We start from the raw sequence: 20,860 nt of genomic DNA, 5'->3' as shown, positions 1-20,860 counted from the left end.
AGGCTCCATGAGGAGTTAGAAAACCTGGGTTCTAACACAACTTTAGTCACTCTACCTCTTGGAACCTGTCTTACTATGTGTAAAAGGAGGTCACACAGGCACTGCTCAACTCACAGGGTAGTTACAAAGTTTCCATGGACAAATGGTTGTGAAAGTTCTTGGTAAGCAAGAGTCTTGCTACTCTGTGTGATCTGTGGACCAACTGTACTGGCTTCACCAACGAGCCTGTTAGAAAAGCAGAATCCCAAGTCCCACTCCAGAAACACTGAATCCGAATTTGCAATTGAACTAGGTCCCCAAGTTGTGTGCATGTGTGTGTGTGCGCGCGTGCACACACACACACACACACACACACACACACACAGAAGGACTGAGCTGGGTGTTACTTCTGAAAGCGGCATGTGATCTAGAGGACCCAGAGGACAGGATGAAAATGAAGTCCTATTCTTACCTGTCTATGGTTTTTCCTGATGCTATTAATGTCATGTGTACTTCTCATCCTTAGAATTTTATGTGTTCTAATGTTCTAATGTCTAAATACTGGAAAACAGTATTTCAGTAATTTCCTAACTAGAGGGCAGAAATTCTGTCTCCACGCTCATCTCTGAGTCACTTACAGTTTGCATTACATGGTCATGCATGTTTGTACTACGTTCCTTTTCAGTTAAAGATTCCTTACAGAAAACTTCAAGATACCTCCTTTAGAGTAGTTGAAGGATTGATTATTCATTTATGTTTGAACAAGTGAGCAAAATCACTTAGAAATCCTGTTCCCTTAAATTTCAGTCTATTCGTATTGTTGGAGGAACAGTCTTCTTTGTTCCTCTTGAGTCTTAAGTGGGAGGAGAAATACAAATTCATCGTTTCGAAAGTCGTTTTTAAATAGACTTTCTAGTCTAGGAACTTTCTAGAACATTCACCCATAGAAATATTTAAAATCATTGTTAGCTTCCGAATTTCGTCTGTAGAAGTCTAAGCTGGAAAGTGGTGGGCGTAAGAATTTCGTAGGAGAAAACAGGCATACTGCGAGCTTCCTCCCTCTCCCCTGGGCCTCCGGCTTGGGGGGTAGGGGGTCAAAGCAAACCCTGAGGCCGGGCATGTTGTCTTCCTCCCACTTGTGCCCTTCTCCTGCGCAAGGACCACACACCACACGGGCAGCCACCACCTCCTCATGCACACCTGGCTCCACGTTACAGCCCCCCTCCCTCTGAACAAAGCTCCCCTCCCTCAGAGCTCTTCTCTTAGTGTGAGGATGGCAGAAGGGCAGTCTTGTCCAACCAAACTCACACCCTGAAAAACTGCAGGCTCAGTGAGTCTGTCCAGATGACTTTTGTAACCCTGGCCTCCAGCACGATACCTGGCACCATAGCTGCTGCCCAGAAAGTATCTATTGACTGTAGTCACCCATTAAAACGTTTTCTAAAGGCACAGTCACCATCCAGCTGGGGGACTGTTAGCTGCAAGGGAACATTCAGGCAGAGAAGGGGCTGGAAGCAGGAACGACCTGCTGGCCAGGCCACCCGGCCTGAAAACCCTGCCCCGAGGCTCCTCTACGGCAGTTGGGGCTTTTTTTGTATGTCTTTTGCTTTCTTCCAGAGCCTTTAAAAGCTCCAAGTTTCAAAAAAAAAAAAAAAAAAAAAAAAAAAAAAGCTCCAAGTTTCTTCACAACTCCCAAAGTGGGAGCAGTGGGGGATTCATTCATTCACTCCTTCAAATATTATGTATTTGCTGAGTTTCTAACATATGTCAGGTGTCGTTCTAGCTTTGAGGAAACATCCAGGAACAAAACAAAGACCTTGCCCTCTCTGAGCTTATGGCTTAGTGGAGGAGACAAGTCTTTCATGCCAGGTTGTGATAGCTGCTAGGAGGAAATAAGGGAGCTAGTACCAGAGACGCTGCTTTGCACATCTGATGGGACAATTTACAGAGAACTAACGGAAGCAAGGCGGGGAGCCCTGTGAACCCCTGGGGGCACGTTACCAGGCAAAGGGAACAGCGAGAGCAAAGGCCCTGAGATGGAAAGGAGTGGTAATCACCAACGGGGCTGCCTGATGAGCAGAACAGGTGACATAGCTATGGTTTTTAAGTAGCTCCCATTTTTTTGGGTAAATTTATTTATTTTTGGCTGCGTTGGGTATTTGTTGCAGCACACAGGCTTCTCATTGCGGTGGCTTCTCTTGTTGCAGAGCACGGGCTCTAGAGCGCAGGCTCTGTAGTTGTGGCGCACGGCCTTAGTTGCTCCACGGTCTGTGGGATCTTCCCGGACCAGGGCTCCAACCCACGTCCCCTGCGTTGGCTAGCTGATTCTTAACCACTGCACCACCAGGGAAGTCCCAGTAGCACCCATTTTTAAGAAGAGGGAATAGACCTTATGACTTCAACCTAAGCCAAACCTTCCATGTAACAGAGCCCTGAGTCCTGGACTCCTTGAGTTCTGCTCATTGTGTCTAGCGCACAATGGCTCAATCTAGGAACCATCTAAAAACCTTGAGGATGAGAAGTGGCTGGGGAGGATGGCATAGATATAAAACCCACTGAGTAATCCAATTCGACCACCTCCAGAGAGGACATTTCCCTGAAAGAACTAAAGTAACAAACTTAACCCTCCTAAAGACTTCTACACTGAGAAACAGATCGGGGTTTCGTGGTAGAATGTTCAACTTCCTAGGAGAATGTGTTGTCTCTTTGATCCGCCTAATGAGAACGGTAAACCGTGGAATCAAAGGAGCTTCATGGGAAGTAGCTAGAAAGTCCCGAGTCTGGCTACGATACGGGCTACGCACTTACATACCCAAGGCTTCTGCGGGCCGCCGCCTGCGAGTCAGGGCTCTGGAAGCGGCTGCAGACGCGCGTCGTGAGCCACAGGTGCTCCCACCGCGAGGTGACACGAGACGCGGTTCCCTCCGCGCCCAACGCAGAGGCCACAGCCCTCAACCCACCTGCTGCTGTCGCCACGCAGGTCTGCAGACGTAAGCCGTCGCTGAAGTGCACAGGAAAGGGCAGGCATGCGCACATGCCCGCACGCATACGCAAGGCACGCACGCATACGCAAGGCACGCACACACGCACTCGCACGCACACGCACTCGCACGCACGCACCCGCCCCCCCCCCCCCCCCGCCCACACACTCTGCTCCCAGGTAACGTCTTACAGCGCAAAATCCTAATATCTTGTATCTCAGTTATAAGCATCCCCGTTTTTGGAATTGTCCCTTATTTACACCAAGGAGATGATTGGGTTAGTGCAGATACTATACAGAAGGTTATTTATTGAAACTGAGTTTATAAGGGCGAAAACTGGAAAGAACCTGAATAATGAGAATCGTAAACCACTAAACTTCCAGCAATAGTGTTGGTTATATCTGCATAGAGCACCCATTACAAAGGATGTTGTTAGCAAATACTGTATACTTCTGAGAAGAAAGAAGTCTAAACTGACGGTGATCAGGATATTAATAGCAGTGAGATGGTGAACTCTGCTTTTTTTCTGTGCCAGCTGAAATTTTTACAAATCATATGCTTTTTATGAGAAAAAAAAGTTATACACTTTTGGAAACACAGGTACTGAGAGATGGAAGAGAGGAAATTACTACTAACCACCTTCTTCTCCATTCCTCACTCGCCAGATTATAAACTGCGAACCCCCAAAAGCCAATGTATCTTTGCTATACTCAGTGGAAACTCCCACATGGGAGAAGCCCCAGAGGACAGCAGTGCTCCCCTGCTGCCTGTAGAACTTAACCCCTACTCCCTCCATGACATTTGGGGTCCTCCATGATCTGTCCCATTTTCACCACCCTTGAGTTTGACCTTGCTCAGCCTGGCCTGTCCTTCTAACCCCCTTGCGAAGTATGTGGCCCCTGGGGCCCCCTCTAAAAGCCCATCCTTTGTTAGTGGGCCCTCAGGACTCTCAGTGTCAGATTCTGCCATGCAGTCCAGCTTGTTATGACCTTGCCTATCTCCACAAATAACGTCATGTAGATGCCATGTGGGCTGGATCCTGGGAAAGATTCTGGGCAGAAGGAATGGCAGTGGCAGAAACAAGGAGGAATGTGCACAGCTGGTCTTAGACGCAGTGCAAGCCTCCAGCATAGATCAAGGGGTGGCAAGAAAAGCCATACACAATTGTTGGAAATGTTTCAATATTTTCTCTCTTCCTTAAGATAAACCTGTTGCTCAGCTCCAATTACTACAAACATCGTCTTTCCCAAATCACACTTTCCAGGGAGGTCTCCTCTGATCTCCCTGTTTGAAAACTGACACCTACCCCTCCATCCCTCACCAGGGTCCTGAGCACATTCTCTCTCTTTTCTATTTATTCCACAGTGTGATAATTTACTTGTGTCTGTTTACTTCTGCCAGAATGTAAACTCCACGCTTTGTGTGTTCTGTTTCCCAAGAGTCCAGAGCGCAGTAAGCGTCCAGTATGTTGGAGGAATGAATAACTTACTTAGGTGCCATGTCCAACTGTACTGCGCTTCTCAAGATCCCCTACGGAATAGCTTTTAGAGGAAATGATTTTGCTGGAGACTCTCATACTGAAAAAGGTGGGGAGAAACAGGAAACAAGACTGGCGAGCGACAACTTCCAATTGTTGAGAAACGTGGCCTTTTCATTCACTCGGCTGTCTAAGGATGCAGAAACTCTGCCCACTTGATGCCCGGCTGGGCACCAGGGTAATCCAGTGCTCAGACATTTCATTTGTGAGGATTTAAGTCTCCATCAGCAGGAGGAAGATGAGGACAAAAACAGAACTGGAAGAGGCAAGAGTTAATGTGCAGTACTCAGCTCTGTGCTATTTGGCCATAAAAACATACTGATAAACCAGTGGTAACTGTATCCTAATCCAGTATTTGCTGTACTTTAATAAGAACTTTTACCCATCCCTGTGCCACTTCCCTCCTATCACCTCTGATTCTTGCTCTAAATTTCAAATCCTTAAGGTGCTCATCAACTTCACTACAAAAAGTTGGTAGTGAGCCAGAAAGATCTGTGGGGCAGGAGACCAAGAATGGAAAGACGAGAGAAAGGGCTAGTACAAGGTTTTACACGGTACTCAGACCAAACTGATATTTTTTTGATCAGAATTTAGGACATGGAAGACGGAATTCTAGGTCAGCAGCTGACGGCAATTTTTTAGAGGAAATGGCAACCACTGAATTAACTCTACTTCTTAATCTCAATTTAACCACATTAATCTAAATAATCTAGGGGCAGGGAGAAACAACAATTTGCTACAATGACTTCCTGGAAGGATGTTATAAAACAAGCAAACAAGAACTGCTTATGGTGGTAGATGTGAAAAGCCACGCTCCAACACCTGCCTCAGACCTCCTAAAATCCTGCCATGGCCTTCAGCCCCGACACCAGGGGGAGTCCTGCTGAATCAAGGCCAACAAGAACCAGGGGAGGTCCCAAACGAGATCCACGAACCACCCATTCACCTGTCTTTAGCCTGGTACTTAGAATAATCCCTCCCTTTTTAAAGTGGGAAGACTAGCCTAAAATGATGTGAATATTTTAACATTTGCTAGCAGATTCTGCAAATGGGGCTTTGAAAATTGCATAACTCATTCTGTGATGTGGTTTTCTAAGGTCAAAATGGGGCCTGGAGAAGCCTCTGAGAGCAACTCAAGAGCTAAAGAAAGTCTTAATTCCTAAGGGAAAGTTCCTGCGGTATTATTTGACTAAAACTGTTACTTGGTTTGGAGCAAGACTCAAAGGCCCATAATAAGAGACGTGTGTTTTCTCTTCAGAATACAAAACTGCAGATCTACCAAAATTTTGGGTCATATTTGAGGTGAAATGGTTTCAATCAATTATCCTTTCTCTGCTACAAAATTAAGAATGCTCAAAATATTTAATCCAAAATTTTAATGGAAAAGTAGTGCCTTCCAGTATTGAGAAATTTAAAACTCTTCTTGTTTTCCACCCTTGGGAACGGACGTACAGCACATAGCAAATGAAGTCCAAAATATCTCTCAAACCAATTTCATCTTATTTAGTAATTTCATTCTTGCTTTCAAGTTCCAGTGAATACAGAAAGCAGGTGTCTGCCTCACTCATCATAGCCCTGGGTTTAATAACTCGAAGTTGGGTCTCCTAAGAAAAAGTCTCTAAGGAAAACACTTAATGTAGAATATGACAAGCTTTCCCTGATGAGCAATTCAATGAGAATTTTGCAACATCCCTGGAGATAAAGGGAGGTACTTTGGAGTATTGTAAACCATGACTAGAGATCACTGACTTCCTCCGAACTTGCCTACAAGCACCTGTTCAGGAAGGATACCGACGTTCATCTTAAAGCTGCCAAAGGAAGAAATCTCAGTATCTTTCTTGGAAATTCACTCTTTGACACCCACTTTATATATATATATATGTCACTTACACGAGTGGCTAGCACATAAGTAGACGAGACATTAAAAATGGTATTGTGTGGCTTATACTTTTCTGAAAAATGCCCTTCCGATGGGGGAAAATGAAGGTGGTCACCCTACGGCCCAAACACATCTCGGAGTCATCCTTAGTTTCTCCTTCTTCGGGATTCTTTTCTCCGGTTCTTTTAAAACTAATAAAAGTAGTCGTCACACAAGACTATTCAATCTTGAACTTTAATATTAGAGATAAGCAGAAATAAAAATGTTATAACCACTGCAGAGTTCCTGGTCATATTAGTGTAGAATTTCCTGCACGTTGATGACTATTTCACAGGTTGAAAAATCACCTGCAAAGTAGTAAAAATGGTTTCCTCAAAGTTCGTATTGTAGCAGATCTTTGCGTTATCAGTTCATTTTCACACAAAACTACTGGCAATCTGTCTGAGAGATTTCCAGACAACCACTGGTTGAAACAGGATACCAGCTATCCTTTAAACTGCTGCCCATAATAAGGTTATGACAAGGACTCCCATGACACAGCAGTGCTGAAGTCATTATCTACACCTTCCCAAACTGTTCTCTGGCACCCTAATCAGTGTCCTATGAGTTATGGGTTGTGGGATAAACAACTGGGACCTTAATACGCTAATATTGCACAGAACATTGGAATTAACATTCCAAGAAGCAGCAGCTCCCAGCCTTCCGATTTCACAGGCCAATACAAAAATTTTTAAATATCTTTAGAGAACTAACTTGGGATGGCAAGCTTTTCATTTTTACCAAATAAGGGCATACAGTAGACAGGAGGACGTAAAAGTTTAAAGGACATTTTTTTTTTTAACTGAAAAAATATTTTGAAGTCCTTACACTGTCTTTGCTTTTTTTTTTTTCCTATTTTGCCTCAGATCAACACCCTTCCTCTGCTGCTCATTCAGGAACTGTGAGGATTGACTTCTAGTACCAAGTTTGACCTTGCATTCAGGGTCCACGGGTCACAGCTTCCACACACTGACCCACACCACTGCTAATTCCAGATGGGGATCTTTCTTTTCCCTTCAAACTACAAATCCCACCTCCACCCCATTCCTACTGACTTACTACTGCTGTTAACTTGGACAGAAAACGGTCACAAACCACCTATTCAGACCATCACATTTACAGATCTTTTTGTTCATTTCCTTTCCTTTAACTCACATATTTTATTTAACAAAAGTATCATTACTAACAGCTCCTTCAGAGTACAAAGCTACTTTATTTGGACAAAGTTTGCTGCATACACAGAAATACTTGATATGCATTTCCAGCCAGCCCAATCCCAAGCATTTGGTAATTACAGCCAAAAGTTTGGAAACTCTTACTGGAGACATGGACCCTGTTTACAATATTTTTATTTTATGTGGTATGTGCGGAAAACAAACACACAAGAGCAGCTTCTAAGGATATTTGTACATTCCGTGAGAAGTAAACATAGTATTGTATGCTGTAGAAGTTTACTCAAAAAAATAATTTCAAACTCTTAGGCTTTAAATAATGAGACTGTTTAAGTTTAATTTTATTACAGCAAGAGTCAGAATATTATATACAGTATATACTCCTTTACACAAAACACATTTGCACGTGTTTCTGAAAGCTACTTGTAAGAAAAAAATGTTTAGAGTACTATCACATTTGGAAAATGTCAGGATAATTTGGTAATATTTTCTAAGGGTTATGTTACTTTGTGTATTTCTTAAAGTAAGACATACCTGGATGGTCAATGTGGGTTCATGTAGGTTAACCTCAAATCTGGCATGTTTTTGGACAAATCTTGCTTTCAAAATCTTACTGATGTGATCATTTTCTCTGCACACGATTTGTTTTACTAGCATCTGGGGGAAAACATATGGATCTCTCCAACTATCTCATTAACTCATGACTCCAGGACCTAGGCAAGCTCACAGAGAAGTCAGTTCTGGCTCGTCCTGTGCCTGAGGCAGGGTGAGGGTTCACTCCTGGCCTCAAGAGGCCTGGGTGGCGAGGGAAAGAGTGGACAGTCACACCCAGCTGAGCATCAGAACAGAGCAGACGGCCAATGGAGACACCTGTCAACACCACAGCTAAAAAGCTCTATTTTAAATACAATACTATGAACTTTATAGGCAAACCTTAGAGAGCCAAGATTGCTAAGTCTGGATCTATTCTATTTCCCCGCAGGCAGGGAGGGAGATGGAAATGCAAGGACACAAGTAGACTCCTTCAGAGGAAAGCAATGGAAACCTCCCATCACAGGCAGAACGAAACAGGACAAGAGGGAAGAAGCCTGGACAGTGCTGTTATAATTCTATCCTGACCTAAGACAAAGGGGCTAAAATTGGGCAACATTTAGAACAGCTGAAAAGGAAATGGAGAAGTGGGATAGATTTAACAGATTCTGATCAATTTTGGAATCCTATATGCTCAACGTTTTCCCCACATTTAGGTCAACAGTACAGAAAAAAAAGAAGGACAGAGAACAAGCATCTGGGCACAGATGAACTCAGGCTCCTCTCTCAGGGCAGGTGAAATTGGGAGGCACATGTTGTAGAAGTCCAAACACTATATTCCAAAAGGAACACAGAAACACCTTTGGATCGGAACACATGACGTCTAACTTTAGTTAAGCTGAAGGACCCAGGCTCCCTCCACCAGTGTGAACGATCAAGAGCCGACTGTACTGACGGCAGTGTTTTAGAGGCTAGAGTTGTGTTTTTCTTACATTCAAGATATATGTTTTCTGTCTACAGGTCCAATTCATAAAAGACACTCAAACTACGTTTCACGTACAAAAGCGGTGAAGTCTACGATGTTTCCAGAGTGTGCTGTGCTGTAATCTGATGATGATCTTCCATCTTTCTTCTCGGTCCCAAAGTTACTTCCTTCAGATTTCTTGATTTTTCAAGGATGACCTTCTCAGTGAAGCTGTATTTGGCAGAAAAGTCCCAATGAATGCCGTAACAAGCAGTTGATCTGAGATTCCGAAATGGAGATTAGAGCCACTCAAATGGAATTTTTTGTCAAAACACGTTTCTAATAAGATAAATCAAAGCATCCCTTCTGTGTCAAAATATGAACTGAAGGCAGTTTTCTCTAAAGTTACAAAGAGATTAATAAAATTCAGAAATAATCATACACGCAGGAAACTTGAAAGGAATAAAGAACAAAATATCTAGGAATCTCAACAATTTTCCTGAAAATGTGCTACAAATTTCAGAGTCACAAAATAACAGAATCCCAAATTTCCAGTCATTATGTTAATTTGAAGTACACATTTCACACCATGAATGTAATATCCTAAAACATGAGAAAAAAAGTTACATTTAGGTAGAACACCTTTATAATGATTAAAAATTTTAGGAGAAATACGCTCATTTTTTAAAAACAAAACATTAATATTCAACTGACTATGAAATAAATGCCCCTAAACCAGCAGGAGGTAGGTACTACCTAGGAGGGCTGTCCCATGCCTCAGGCCCTATTCTTACCATTTGCACCTTTGGGGCAGCCCTTTGCAGAGTTTTTGCTCCATGACATCACAAAGCTCTGGACTGTGGCTTCAGTTCAGTGGGTAAGGCAGTAAGCATCCTTCAGGATCTGGCGCTCCATTCAAAGGTGACAGAGAACTACAGACGGAGAGTGACAACAAAGCTGGAGCAAGGTCAGAAGTAAAATGAAGATGGTCTTTTAGATCAGGGCTTCCTGAATGACAACCAAGGGCCGTCCCTCCACCCTCAGAAATTGAAGTTTTGTTAGGGAAACGATCCATAGCTTTCTGCCGGTTTTCAAAATGGGGTTTAAAACTTCCAAAATACAAATAGCCATCGTTCGCGGCTCACTCTCTCTGTGTGCCTGTGTACTGACTGTACCCAAAGATCTAATGATCCCTGGGTAACTGAGTCAATTTCTGAATCCTCACAGCGATGTGCAAAGCCGTGAAGTGCAGTGATCCAAGAAGGTACAGACCTTCCCATGAGACATACACACTAGAAATGCGATTGTAGTACAACTTTAAACAAATTTAGGTTTTATTTAGAAGTTTCTAGAAAGCAACCATCAAATTCTGATTATATTCATGCCATCAATTCTCTACTATGTTCAGTATTCTGCATTATTTTCTAAAGTTATACAGCAGGGACGAAAGACCCATTTTTAAAATATTTTCTCTAATATTTAAGATATTTATTTTGAATTAAGCTTATCTTTGAGCTACATGCCCATTCATAAGATACCAGAATAAAATCAAACTCACTGTTAGTAAATGCACTGATATTTCCCAAGATCACCTGCCACTATCCTTAAAATACTGTGGCATGCCAGTGTGAAGTACCCAAATTAAATCGGAATGCCTCCTGTCCAAGGGATTTCACACGCTACCTCATAACCTCCAGGAAACGAATTTCCTGCCCTTAGTGCACCTTCGCTTAGTTATATAAGAGCTTACCACCCCACCCCCATACCCACGATCATTTTTATTCTTAGGCTCTTAAGTTTTCCCCTCTCCTGGGTCTCTTTCATTTGTACTCACAGTGTTCACAGAATCTAAGAAGGTCTTTAAAATATTTATTCCAGTAGGGACCAAGTTTTTTCCTGCCTAATTCCTTTAGGGTATATCAAATGCCTAGGCCCGGTCAATATTGTGGCTAGAATTGGCTAAGAGGAAACACCTCTATTGACAAAAGTATCACAGAAAGAGAGGGTTTTTTTTGTTTTGTTGGTTTTTTTTTTTTTTGCGGTACATGGGCCTCTCACTGCTGTGGCCTCTCCCGTTGCGGAGCGCAGACTCCGGACGCGCAGGCCCAGCGGCCATGGCTCACGGGCCCAGCCGCTCCGGGGCATGTGGGATCTTCCCGGACCGGGGCACGTACCTGTGTCCCCTGCATCGGCAGGCGGACTCTCAACCACTGTGCCACCAGGGAAGCCCCACAGAAAGAGTTTTTTAAAAGCCAGTTGTAATGGGAAAGCAGCTAAATAGGCAACACATTTAGATTAAAATATAACTTGATTTTTAAAAATCTATCTGATGTTTTCATTGTGCCATTAAATATATATCAGCCAATTCCTCTTTAACCAAGCAAAGCAAGGGAGGAGGGGGGAGGGTGCGGTTACAGTGTAGTTTATTTAGCTTCTAAACGCCTTCTAGTAGAAATGTTATGAAAATTTCTGTTCTACACCAATTTCTGTATTACTGGATAATCTACCAATAATAAAGCCTGCAATAAACAAATAATTAACATCCTACTGAGCTACCACTCAATCTCTATAGTTCCCTGAATTCTACTTATCCTTTCCCTTTAATCCTTTTTCCAAGTTGCTCTGAACACGGTCTTAAAAAAAAAAATCAATCTTTCTCCAGCTCTGGTCAAAAGGATAGGGAGGCAATCATATTTGACCATCAAAATAACTACCCACCCAGAATGTTCCTCAAGTTCCTAATCCCAGCAGGAACAGGCCAGAGAAGATAACCACCAATAATGGAACTCCAGTCACCCAAGCACTGATTCTCCTATCAAATACATCTCCACCCATTTCTAGGGTCAAGAATGACCTAGTTCACATTCTGGGTCTACAAGAAAGTAGCCTATAGTTTTAGAACAGTGTACATAGAATATAGGCAACTTTCAATTTTTTAAGGGAAATAGTCCTTCTTGGAAAGTCAGGTTTTGTTCCTTCTCCTCTTCATTCACACAGTCTGCCTCTTGGCATTTTCCTCTCCAAATTTATTCACTCAACAAGAGGGGGAGAGGAGGAGGTGAAACTGAGCAGCTCCTTTCCCTCCTCATTGGCACTTCCATCCCACATAATAATATCTAACTTGAAAACTGGCAGCATTTTGCCACAAAGGTATTTGGATATATTGGATAGAATTTGCATATTCTGATATAGACCATGTTGAGGCCATTTCCAGGTTGAAGTTTTGTAATTACTACCTTTAGGACTGTCACCTGATGGATTTTTTTTTAATTAATAAAAAAATAATGGAACGCTTCACAAATTTGCATGTCATCCTTGCACAGGGGCCATGCTAATCTTCTCTGTATCGTTCGAATCTTAGTATATGTGCTGCCGAAGCGAGCACTCACCTGATGATTATTTTATCCTCTCTCCTCCTGATCAAGAATTACCTCTGATCTAAGTAAGCTACACTACAAGGTAGGCAGGCAAAGAAGCTGACCAAACTGGCATGGGAGGATTACATAAACTGCCTGGAAAAATATGAGGTCCATGAGAGCCCCCAAATCTTCAAAAGATAACTGTCTCCAGAGTATGACACTAATAATGATAGCTGAGAATTTGAGACATGCATGCTAACTTAGAAATACAAAATTATAATGCCTATTCTTTTATATACTTTTTATTAAATCTATTGGTTCACCTAGAAAGTCATTATATATACAAAAACAACAATTTCCAGAGTTCCTAAATATTTCCAACATATTCAACTTAGGGATCCAAGATTCTGAACATGCCATCACCAAAAAAAATTGCAAACCTAAAAAACAAAAAGGAAAAAAAATTAAACAATGTCAAAAGGAAAAGACTTTCTTAGAAAAGGTCAATATTTACTTTTATAATTTTCAAAACATTTTAAAGTTAATTTTTTTTCTCATTTACAGTTATATGCTTGTGAGTCTAATATTAAAGTTTTCCTTAATAACAAGGAAGTTTACTTATAACAAAATAAATATTAAACTATACTCATATACATTACCTATTTAAATATTTACTGGGTCAAAATATCTTCATATTTACAGCTTCAGGCTTTAAAGTGGTATTAGATTTGTCTTTATTTTCTTTGAAAAGCTACCATTAAGGTAACAGACATTCAGATGCATAAATGAAATTACTGATTTCATTCTTATGTAACTCATACCTTTAGAAACTATGTTTTAGCCAGTTAGTAGTGGTGAAAGTCTTTGTGCTTCTATTTCATTAACTTTTAGCACATGAAATAAGAAAGATGACCTTCAAAGTTCTTGTAAGCTCAAAAAGGGTCAATCTAGATAGGCTTTATTTGAAAAAGAAAAACAATTTTGTTTGGGAAAATACAAGAAATGAGAATTTCTAAAAATAAAAATAATCAGTAATTCTCATTAAAACATTAATACACAAAAATGACCTATATGATCAATTCTTCTAACTACAGGCTTAAAAACCATGCTATTTAGACCAGCCTATTTAATTTTTCCATAGAAAATCAGGAGTTCAGAGTTCACATTTCCAAAAGAAGAGTAAAACAACAAATTAAGAGATAAGATAAAACAAGGAAACAACCTATTGTACATTGCTTTTCTTTAGAACAAGGCTAGGCTGAATTATCTAAGTATAAATTGAGGTCACAGATATACAGTCATTGCACTCCAGTCAACCAAAACAGTGCCTGGATTTACGTAACATGTGAATAAGTCTATTATCACAGAAAGTCACATACATGAATAAGAAGAATATATTTTATAAATTTTAAGTCACTCTCAACATCTGAGAAAATACTGTCAGTAAAATACTATTTGTAATACTGTTTTTAAGAAAACACTGTTTGTAAGGAAATGAGGTGATGTTTAGAACTATATTACAACTGAGCCTCTAGAAGAGAACATGAAAATAAGCATGACTTAAAAAAATAATAATAATTCTTATTGTTGTCAGTTCCTTAGAATTTGCCCTCTGCGTTACTCTCCGGAATAGGATGACAATTTCATTTTCTCAGCACCTCATCAATTAAACAAACTGATGCATAATTTAGACTAAATATAAGTACATTTATAATATTATTTTTGCTATTAATGCTGTTACATGTAGTACAGGAAATGAAATAATATGAAGAGCCACTTCTTCTGAAAAAGTGGCTTAGTATAAAATTCGAACTTGAGCAAAGAATCTACTGAAATTCTATCCTGGGGGGGTGGAGGGATAGTGATTGTCTTATCAGCATGGCTATATCAACACATTTAACAGGACATGGTCCGTTGGAATAAACTTAATAAAGAGAGCCACTACACTCCCTGAAAAATGTTTCACTATAATAGAGTGCTGTTATCTTCAACTATAAAATATATTTTGAACTAAGATACATGTAATAATTAGAGCAGAGTTTAACTGATACAACTAACATTCTTAATGGGCACTTTACCTTTTAAAAAGTAAAAAGCAAAAAACACACACATACATAAAACATCAAAATTCTTTAAGACAGAAAAGCAAAGCTGTGGCAAGAATCCTTACTTCCTACTCTGAAAACCTTATGAAGCCCGCAGTCCCTGTTAAGAGCAAGCTGTATCGGTTTTCAAAGGAAAAACATTATTTCAATCTGCAAATACCTAATGGGCTCAAGTGCTTTCGTATAATAAATATTTTGTTGTTACTTAAGTACCTCACAAGAGCTCATTTCTTTTTAAAGTTATGTTTAAACAACTCTAAAAGGTTTAATTAATATGTAGTTTTATATAATTAATCCTTTTGTTATTAAACACTTGAACCAGTTTAGTTAGAATGGCAGCATGTTGTTTAATACCTTTTGTTCACAACTTAAAATTTTAAGCTTAAAAAGAAAGGAATTGGGGTAGGAGAGGAGACATGGAAAAACTTGAAGGCCTCTCTTTGTCTCAGGCTTTGCCATTACCATTCTGTCTGCAGTGGTTTCAGGACGAGGCGATCGCACACCTTCTAGCCAGAAATCAGATGGCCTCAAAACAACCTCATTTCAGTCTTAGGCCTCATGTCTTTCGCTTAGAGCTAAAAATAAAAATACATGTGAATGAACAAATGGTCATGAAATGAAACCTTGAACATGACACTAAAATGTAAAATATTAGAAGGCATTATTAATCTCAGAAAAATGAAAACGTACACATTTCCATCCAGAGTACCACAACCTTATTTAGAAAGTGTGCTCTTCTTACCCTGTCAGCTTGCTGGGTGTAACAATAATGACAATTTAATTCCAAGGTGGTTCAACAAAGCAAGAGTAATATTTTATTCATCTCCTGAGATTATGAAACATTTATTTATTTCTTACAGAGTTAAATATAACAATATCATTAACGAAGCTAATGATGTTAGACAGCAACTTAGCACTTCCTTACGCACATAAACCAAGGCAAGAAAGTAAAGTGTAACGCTGAACCAGAACAATGATCTGGCCCTAAGAAACACATTTTTGTGTATTTAGAACTCCTAGTCCAACAGTAATGCTAGTAGTAAGTGAAAATTAACCTGTTTCTACAAAGTGAGCGTTCACTCATTGCACAAATATTGAATGTTTCGAAGCACTGGAAGTCAAATGCTGAATATGAAAGATGGTTCCAAACCTCAGCGAGTGGGGTCCTAGCCTTTTATTTCCTAACTTTTTGTCTCCGGTCTCGGCTATAATGCTAAGGGGACAGAAAATAAGGATTGCTGTTTCCATGAGAGGAGGACATCGGTATGTATCACACGACAGCTGAATGAGACTGCAGGACTGGAAACAAAACCCACTCAGAAGCCCCACGCTCATGCTGCGAGTGAACGCCAGTCACCAGTTGGTCTCTTTCCACGTGAAGCTTGTGTTTTCAAAACCCTACATCAATCCTGAAAATTAATTATCCTTCATTTGGAGAGCACTGGTGGTTTCAACCCCAAGTATAAACATCTCAGACTATTTTGTAAGGTTATGTCAGCCAGGAAACTAAAATCACTTAATAGAAGAGTATTTCATTCACCTGAAGCCACAATTTAAAATCAGAAATTCTGCTGCCAAAGCTACTTAAGGAGTTGGCCTTAACTATAGTGTAATGAAGACAAATATCTCATAAATTTTTTATACCATTCATACATATCCATTAAATTAAATTAAATTAAATACATAAATTACCATTAGAGTCTATACTAACATTGTTCAATGTTTTTCATTTCTCTGCTTGATCTATACCAATGAAATTCTTTGTGTAGGAATATGGTACATTACCAAAAAATATCAAAATATATACACATGATTCAATTTAAGCTCTATGTTTGTCTTAAATCAAGGGTCTATAAACACGTCTGAGTTAGCTTATCTTCCTTCATTTTTCATGTGAATTCCAACTAAATTTAGTATCTGGACAACTGGTACAAAGTTAAATGGTTTGACTCTGAAGTTTCTAGGTCTCAGAACCACACTTTAGAGGAATAAACTGTAATTTACACTTAAGTATTTAGAATAAAGAAGAAAAGAACTGTTTTGAGTCATATCTAGGTTTAGGCTAAGGCTTGCCTCAAGTGAAAATATTAAAAACAAAACCAATGAGCTCTGAAGTTCATTTCCCACTGATGTTCATAAGATGATTCTATAAGTTTTATATTGTGATGCATTCACATCTTCATCAAGGAAAACTGCATGCTGGTCTGATCTGTAAACAGTCAATGTATCATGTATGTCACAGATCCCTGCTTTTTTCAGCTGCAATATATTTCAAAGAAGACATAAATAATTGATAGATACGCTTTTGCTATAAACCTTAAACATTCACTTATCTGTAAATTCCAAATCTGTGTCTTACATCAACAAAGAGAACCCACAGTTCTTCTCAATTCATATTTGCTAGCATTCTTTGGCAAAAAACGAAAAGTAGCTGCCTCTCCAAAACTCAGGTCTTTCCCTTAAGTAACTTTTATCCTCACCCATACTATGTTCACAGTTTCATTTCCCCCCTTTGCTTCAATCACAGTATGTTTTGTTATACAAGTTACAGTTCTATCATATTACCTGAACCAATCCATCCAACCCAGAGAATGCAACAACAACAAATATTTGACCCTATTCTTTGAATTCCACAATTTTCACTACTCTCACTTTGGTCAAGACCTTTAATGATAAAGTAGTGAGATTTTAATACTCAGAAGACATGCTTTATAGCTTATTAAGGCAAGTAATTTTATACTCAGTCTTGTTATATTAATCATAAAACTCCATTTGTCACTTCAAGACTGATAAATTGAGGTCTCCCATTTAATAAAATCATTGAGTGCCAGTAAGTTAATTATAAATTTCAACAGGGCTTCCCTGGTGTGGCACAGTGGTTAAGAATCCACCTGCCAATGCAGGGGACACAGGTTCGAACCCTGGTTCAGGAAGATCCCACATGCATGGAGCAACTAAGCCCATGCGCCACAACTACTGAAGCCTGCGCGCCCAGAGCCCATGCTCCGCAGCAAGAGAAGCCACTGCAGTGAGAAGCTTGCGCACCACAACGAAGAGCAGACCCCGCTCGCCACAACTAGGGAAAGCCCGCACACAGCAACAAAGACCCAATGCAGCCAAAATAAATAAATTTTATATATATATATATATATATATATATATATTTTTTTTTTTTTTTTTTTTTTTGCGGTACGCGGTCCTCTCACTGCTGTGGCCTCTCCCGCTGCGGAGCACAGGCTCCAGACGCGCAGGCTCAGTGGCCATGGCTCACGGGCCCAGCCGCTCTGCAGCATGTAGGATCTTCTCGGACCAGGGCACGAACCCGTGTCCCCTGCATTGGCAGGCGGACTCTCAACCACTGCGCCACCAGGGAAGTCCATAAATTTATTTAAAAAAAAATAAATTTCAACAAATCATAGAATCAAACTTCTTTAAAAACAATGCCTATCTGTTCAAGAGCATCCAATGTAAAATACATTCTCATGAAAATCAGTCCCTTAGTTTAGATGTTACTATAAATACATTTATCAGTCAGAAAATCTCAAATTCAAGGATTCTATAGGAAGAAGGGAAAATGCTCCAAAAAATGACATTGAGACAATTCTAGCAATTTGGAAAACTTAAGGCCGAATCTTTAACTTCATTCCTTAAGCCAAAACAAATTCTGGGTATACCACATTTAAAGTTAAAACATGAGACTATAAAAATACTTTAAAAATTTTTTAAATAAATTTTGAAACACAGGAAGGACTTTAATTATGATTAAAAAAAACTAGAGGGCTTCCCTGGTGGTGCAGTGGTTGAGAGTCCGCCTGCCGATGCAGGGGACACGGGTTCGTGCCCCGGTCTGGGAAGATCCCACATGCCGCGGAGCGGCTGGGCCCATGAGCCATGGCCGCTGAGCCGGCGCGTCCGGAGCCTGTGCTCCACAATGGGAGAGGCCACAGCAGTGAGAGGCCCACGTACCACAAAAAAAAAAAAAAAAAAAAAAAAAAACTAGAAGTCAAAAAGAAGTTACAATTGATTTTACAAAAGACAAACCAAACAAAAAATCAATTAAAAACAAACAATAAACCAAGGTAAATATTTGCATCAAATATTAATATCCACAGTTTTTACAAATTGCTAAGAAAAAGACAATCCACTGGAAAATGGGCAATGATTATAGACAATTCACTGAGAAATAAAAATGATCTGTAAACATATGAAAATACCTTCAAATTCACTCAAAACTTAAGAAATGCAAATTAAAACATACTAACAGATGAAGAATGATTATCAAGAATCTGGGGGATGCGGTGCTCAAATCTACCACTGGGAGAGGTGTAAACTGGTGCTAAATTTTTGTAGAACAATGGCAATATCTATAGAAGTGTAGAAACCCACATGCTTTTAACCCACAAATTTGACTTCTGGGACTAGGATCCTTTATACTTCTTCTTTCATGTAAGCAAAATTATTTGTACATGGAGACTATTTATAATGACAATACTACACCAGTAATATTAATATACAAAAAATGAAAGAAAAAATCTGGAAAACAATCCTAACATCGGTCAAAAGGAAGCTGTTTCAAAAAAATTATGTGTCATCTCATATAGCTGTGGGGAGGTGTCCTAGATATACAGGCTTCACCCACTATCTATCTGAAAGGACAGCGTTCCTATGAAACCCTTCATAAGCCAAAATGGCATAAAGCAAGGAAGCAATCTTGCTAACGGATGCACAAAATAAATCAAGATAAAGCACAGATGCTCATACATTTCAAAGCTATGGTGGCTGCATGCCGAGATGCTGAGTGCGGTTCCTGGGGAAGGAGCTCAGTGGGGCCGCTTTACCTGCTTTGGGTGTGCACTGCCTCTGTCACAGCTAGTTGGAAAACAGACACTGAACCCTATTTTGCTTTTTGTCTTTTTTCATAAGAGCAAAAATCCTCCTCAGAATTCTTCTGGTTAGTGAAAACAGGCACTAAAGTAGGACTTTCTTAAAAACGAAGTGGCATAAAGCGAACTTTTGAAAACTGGGGAATACCTGTATTACTAAGTGCATAAATGACATTGCTGAACAGAAATATATGTTCATTTCAAAAATAATTTTTAAAAGGCGTGCAGTATGAGTAAGAAAGGGAAAAACACGAAAATTATGAAAAGCTATCTAAGAAACTCTTAAAACATATAAGAATGCGGAGAAGGACTGTCTACTTATAAAGTAATTTTTGTTATATATGTAATAATTACAATTAAAATGTTTTTCAAGGATGTTTTCCTATTTCAGCATTTCAAGACTATGGATTGATTTCTCAAAATGGAAAAGAATTTATAGCTTTGAGTCACGTCTTGAGAGCCACCCTGTGAATGTGAGAATTGTTGAGGACCACAGAGGCACTCAGCTGTCACTCCTGATATAAACTATCAACATGGTCCTGGGCACTGTGCTTCTTGAAGCTGGCCATCGCTTGCTTCTTCTAACGTTCTTAAATCTGCACACCACATTCTGGCAGGCAAAGTCCACTTTCACTCCTGACTCCTATATAGCAGGGGCAAGTTGCAAGGTTTTGAGTTTACTTTTAAGGATCTAATGGGCTATCCAATAGCTCAGTGTGCGTGTGCCTCAAAGTCAGTTATTGATTGTCTACCATACCCTCCATCCGAGAGCCGGCGCCAGTCCAGTAAAAGTGTGTTGTTGCTTTGGACTTCTCCAGTGATCTTAGACTCCAAACCCAGCTCCTTCAAAATTACAGTTTTGGGACTTTGCTGGTAGCGCAGTGCTTAAGAATCTGCCTGCCAGTGCAGGGGACACGGGTTCGAGCCCTGGTCCGGGAAGACCCCACATGCCGCGGAGCAACTAAGCCCGTGCGCCACAACTACTGAGCCTGCGCTCTAGAGCCCCGAGCCGCCGCTACTGAGCCCGCGTGCCACAACTACCGAAGCCCACACGCCTAGAGCCCATGCTCTGCAACATTCGAGAAGCCACTGCAATGAGAAGCCCACGCACCGCAACAAAGAGTAGCCCCGGCTCGCCGCAACTAGAGAAAGCCCACGCGCAGCAATGAAGACCCAATGCAGCCAATAATCAAATATTTTTTTTTTAATTACAGTCTTGCTATATTATGTGATACCCACTATTATAAACAATACATGAAACTGGTCAGGCTTCCCAGTAAAACATCACTGAAGAAAATCAGCCTCCTAGGTAGGAGAAACAAACAATGCTAAAAAAACTATTTGTCCATTTAAAAATGGTCTTAACTCTATAATCATTTTCACAATTTGTTCCAAATCAGCACTAACCAGAGGCAGAATCCCTGAATTATT

General features: G+C 40.2%; 1 protein-coding gene and 1 non-coding gene across 2 annotated transcripts in view; both read right to left on the bottom strand.

Annotated features, from left to right (window-relative positions):
* Positions 1–20,860, bottom strand: part of XKR6 (XK related 6) — a 270,228-nt gene that overhangs the window by 179,555 nt on the left and 69,813 nt on the right. The window lies entirely within an intron of this gene.
* LOC136125244 (U6 spliceosomal RNA) lies at positions 12,361–12,467 on the bottom strand. The gene has a single exon (XR_010656012.1). It is a non-coding gene; the product is annotated as a U6 spliceosomal RNA (small nuclear RNA).

Source organism: Phocoena phocoena, chromosome 6, assembly GCF_963924675.1.
Source record: "Phocoena phocoena chromosome 6, mPhoPho1.1, whole genome shotgun sequence".
Lineage (NCBI taxonomy): Eukaryota > Metazoa > Chordata > Mammalia > Artiodactyla > Phocoenidae > Phocoena > Phocoena phocoena.
This window is presented reverse-complemented; position numbering and strand designations above follow the sequence as displayed.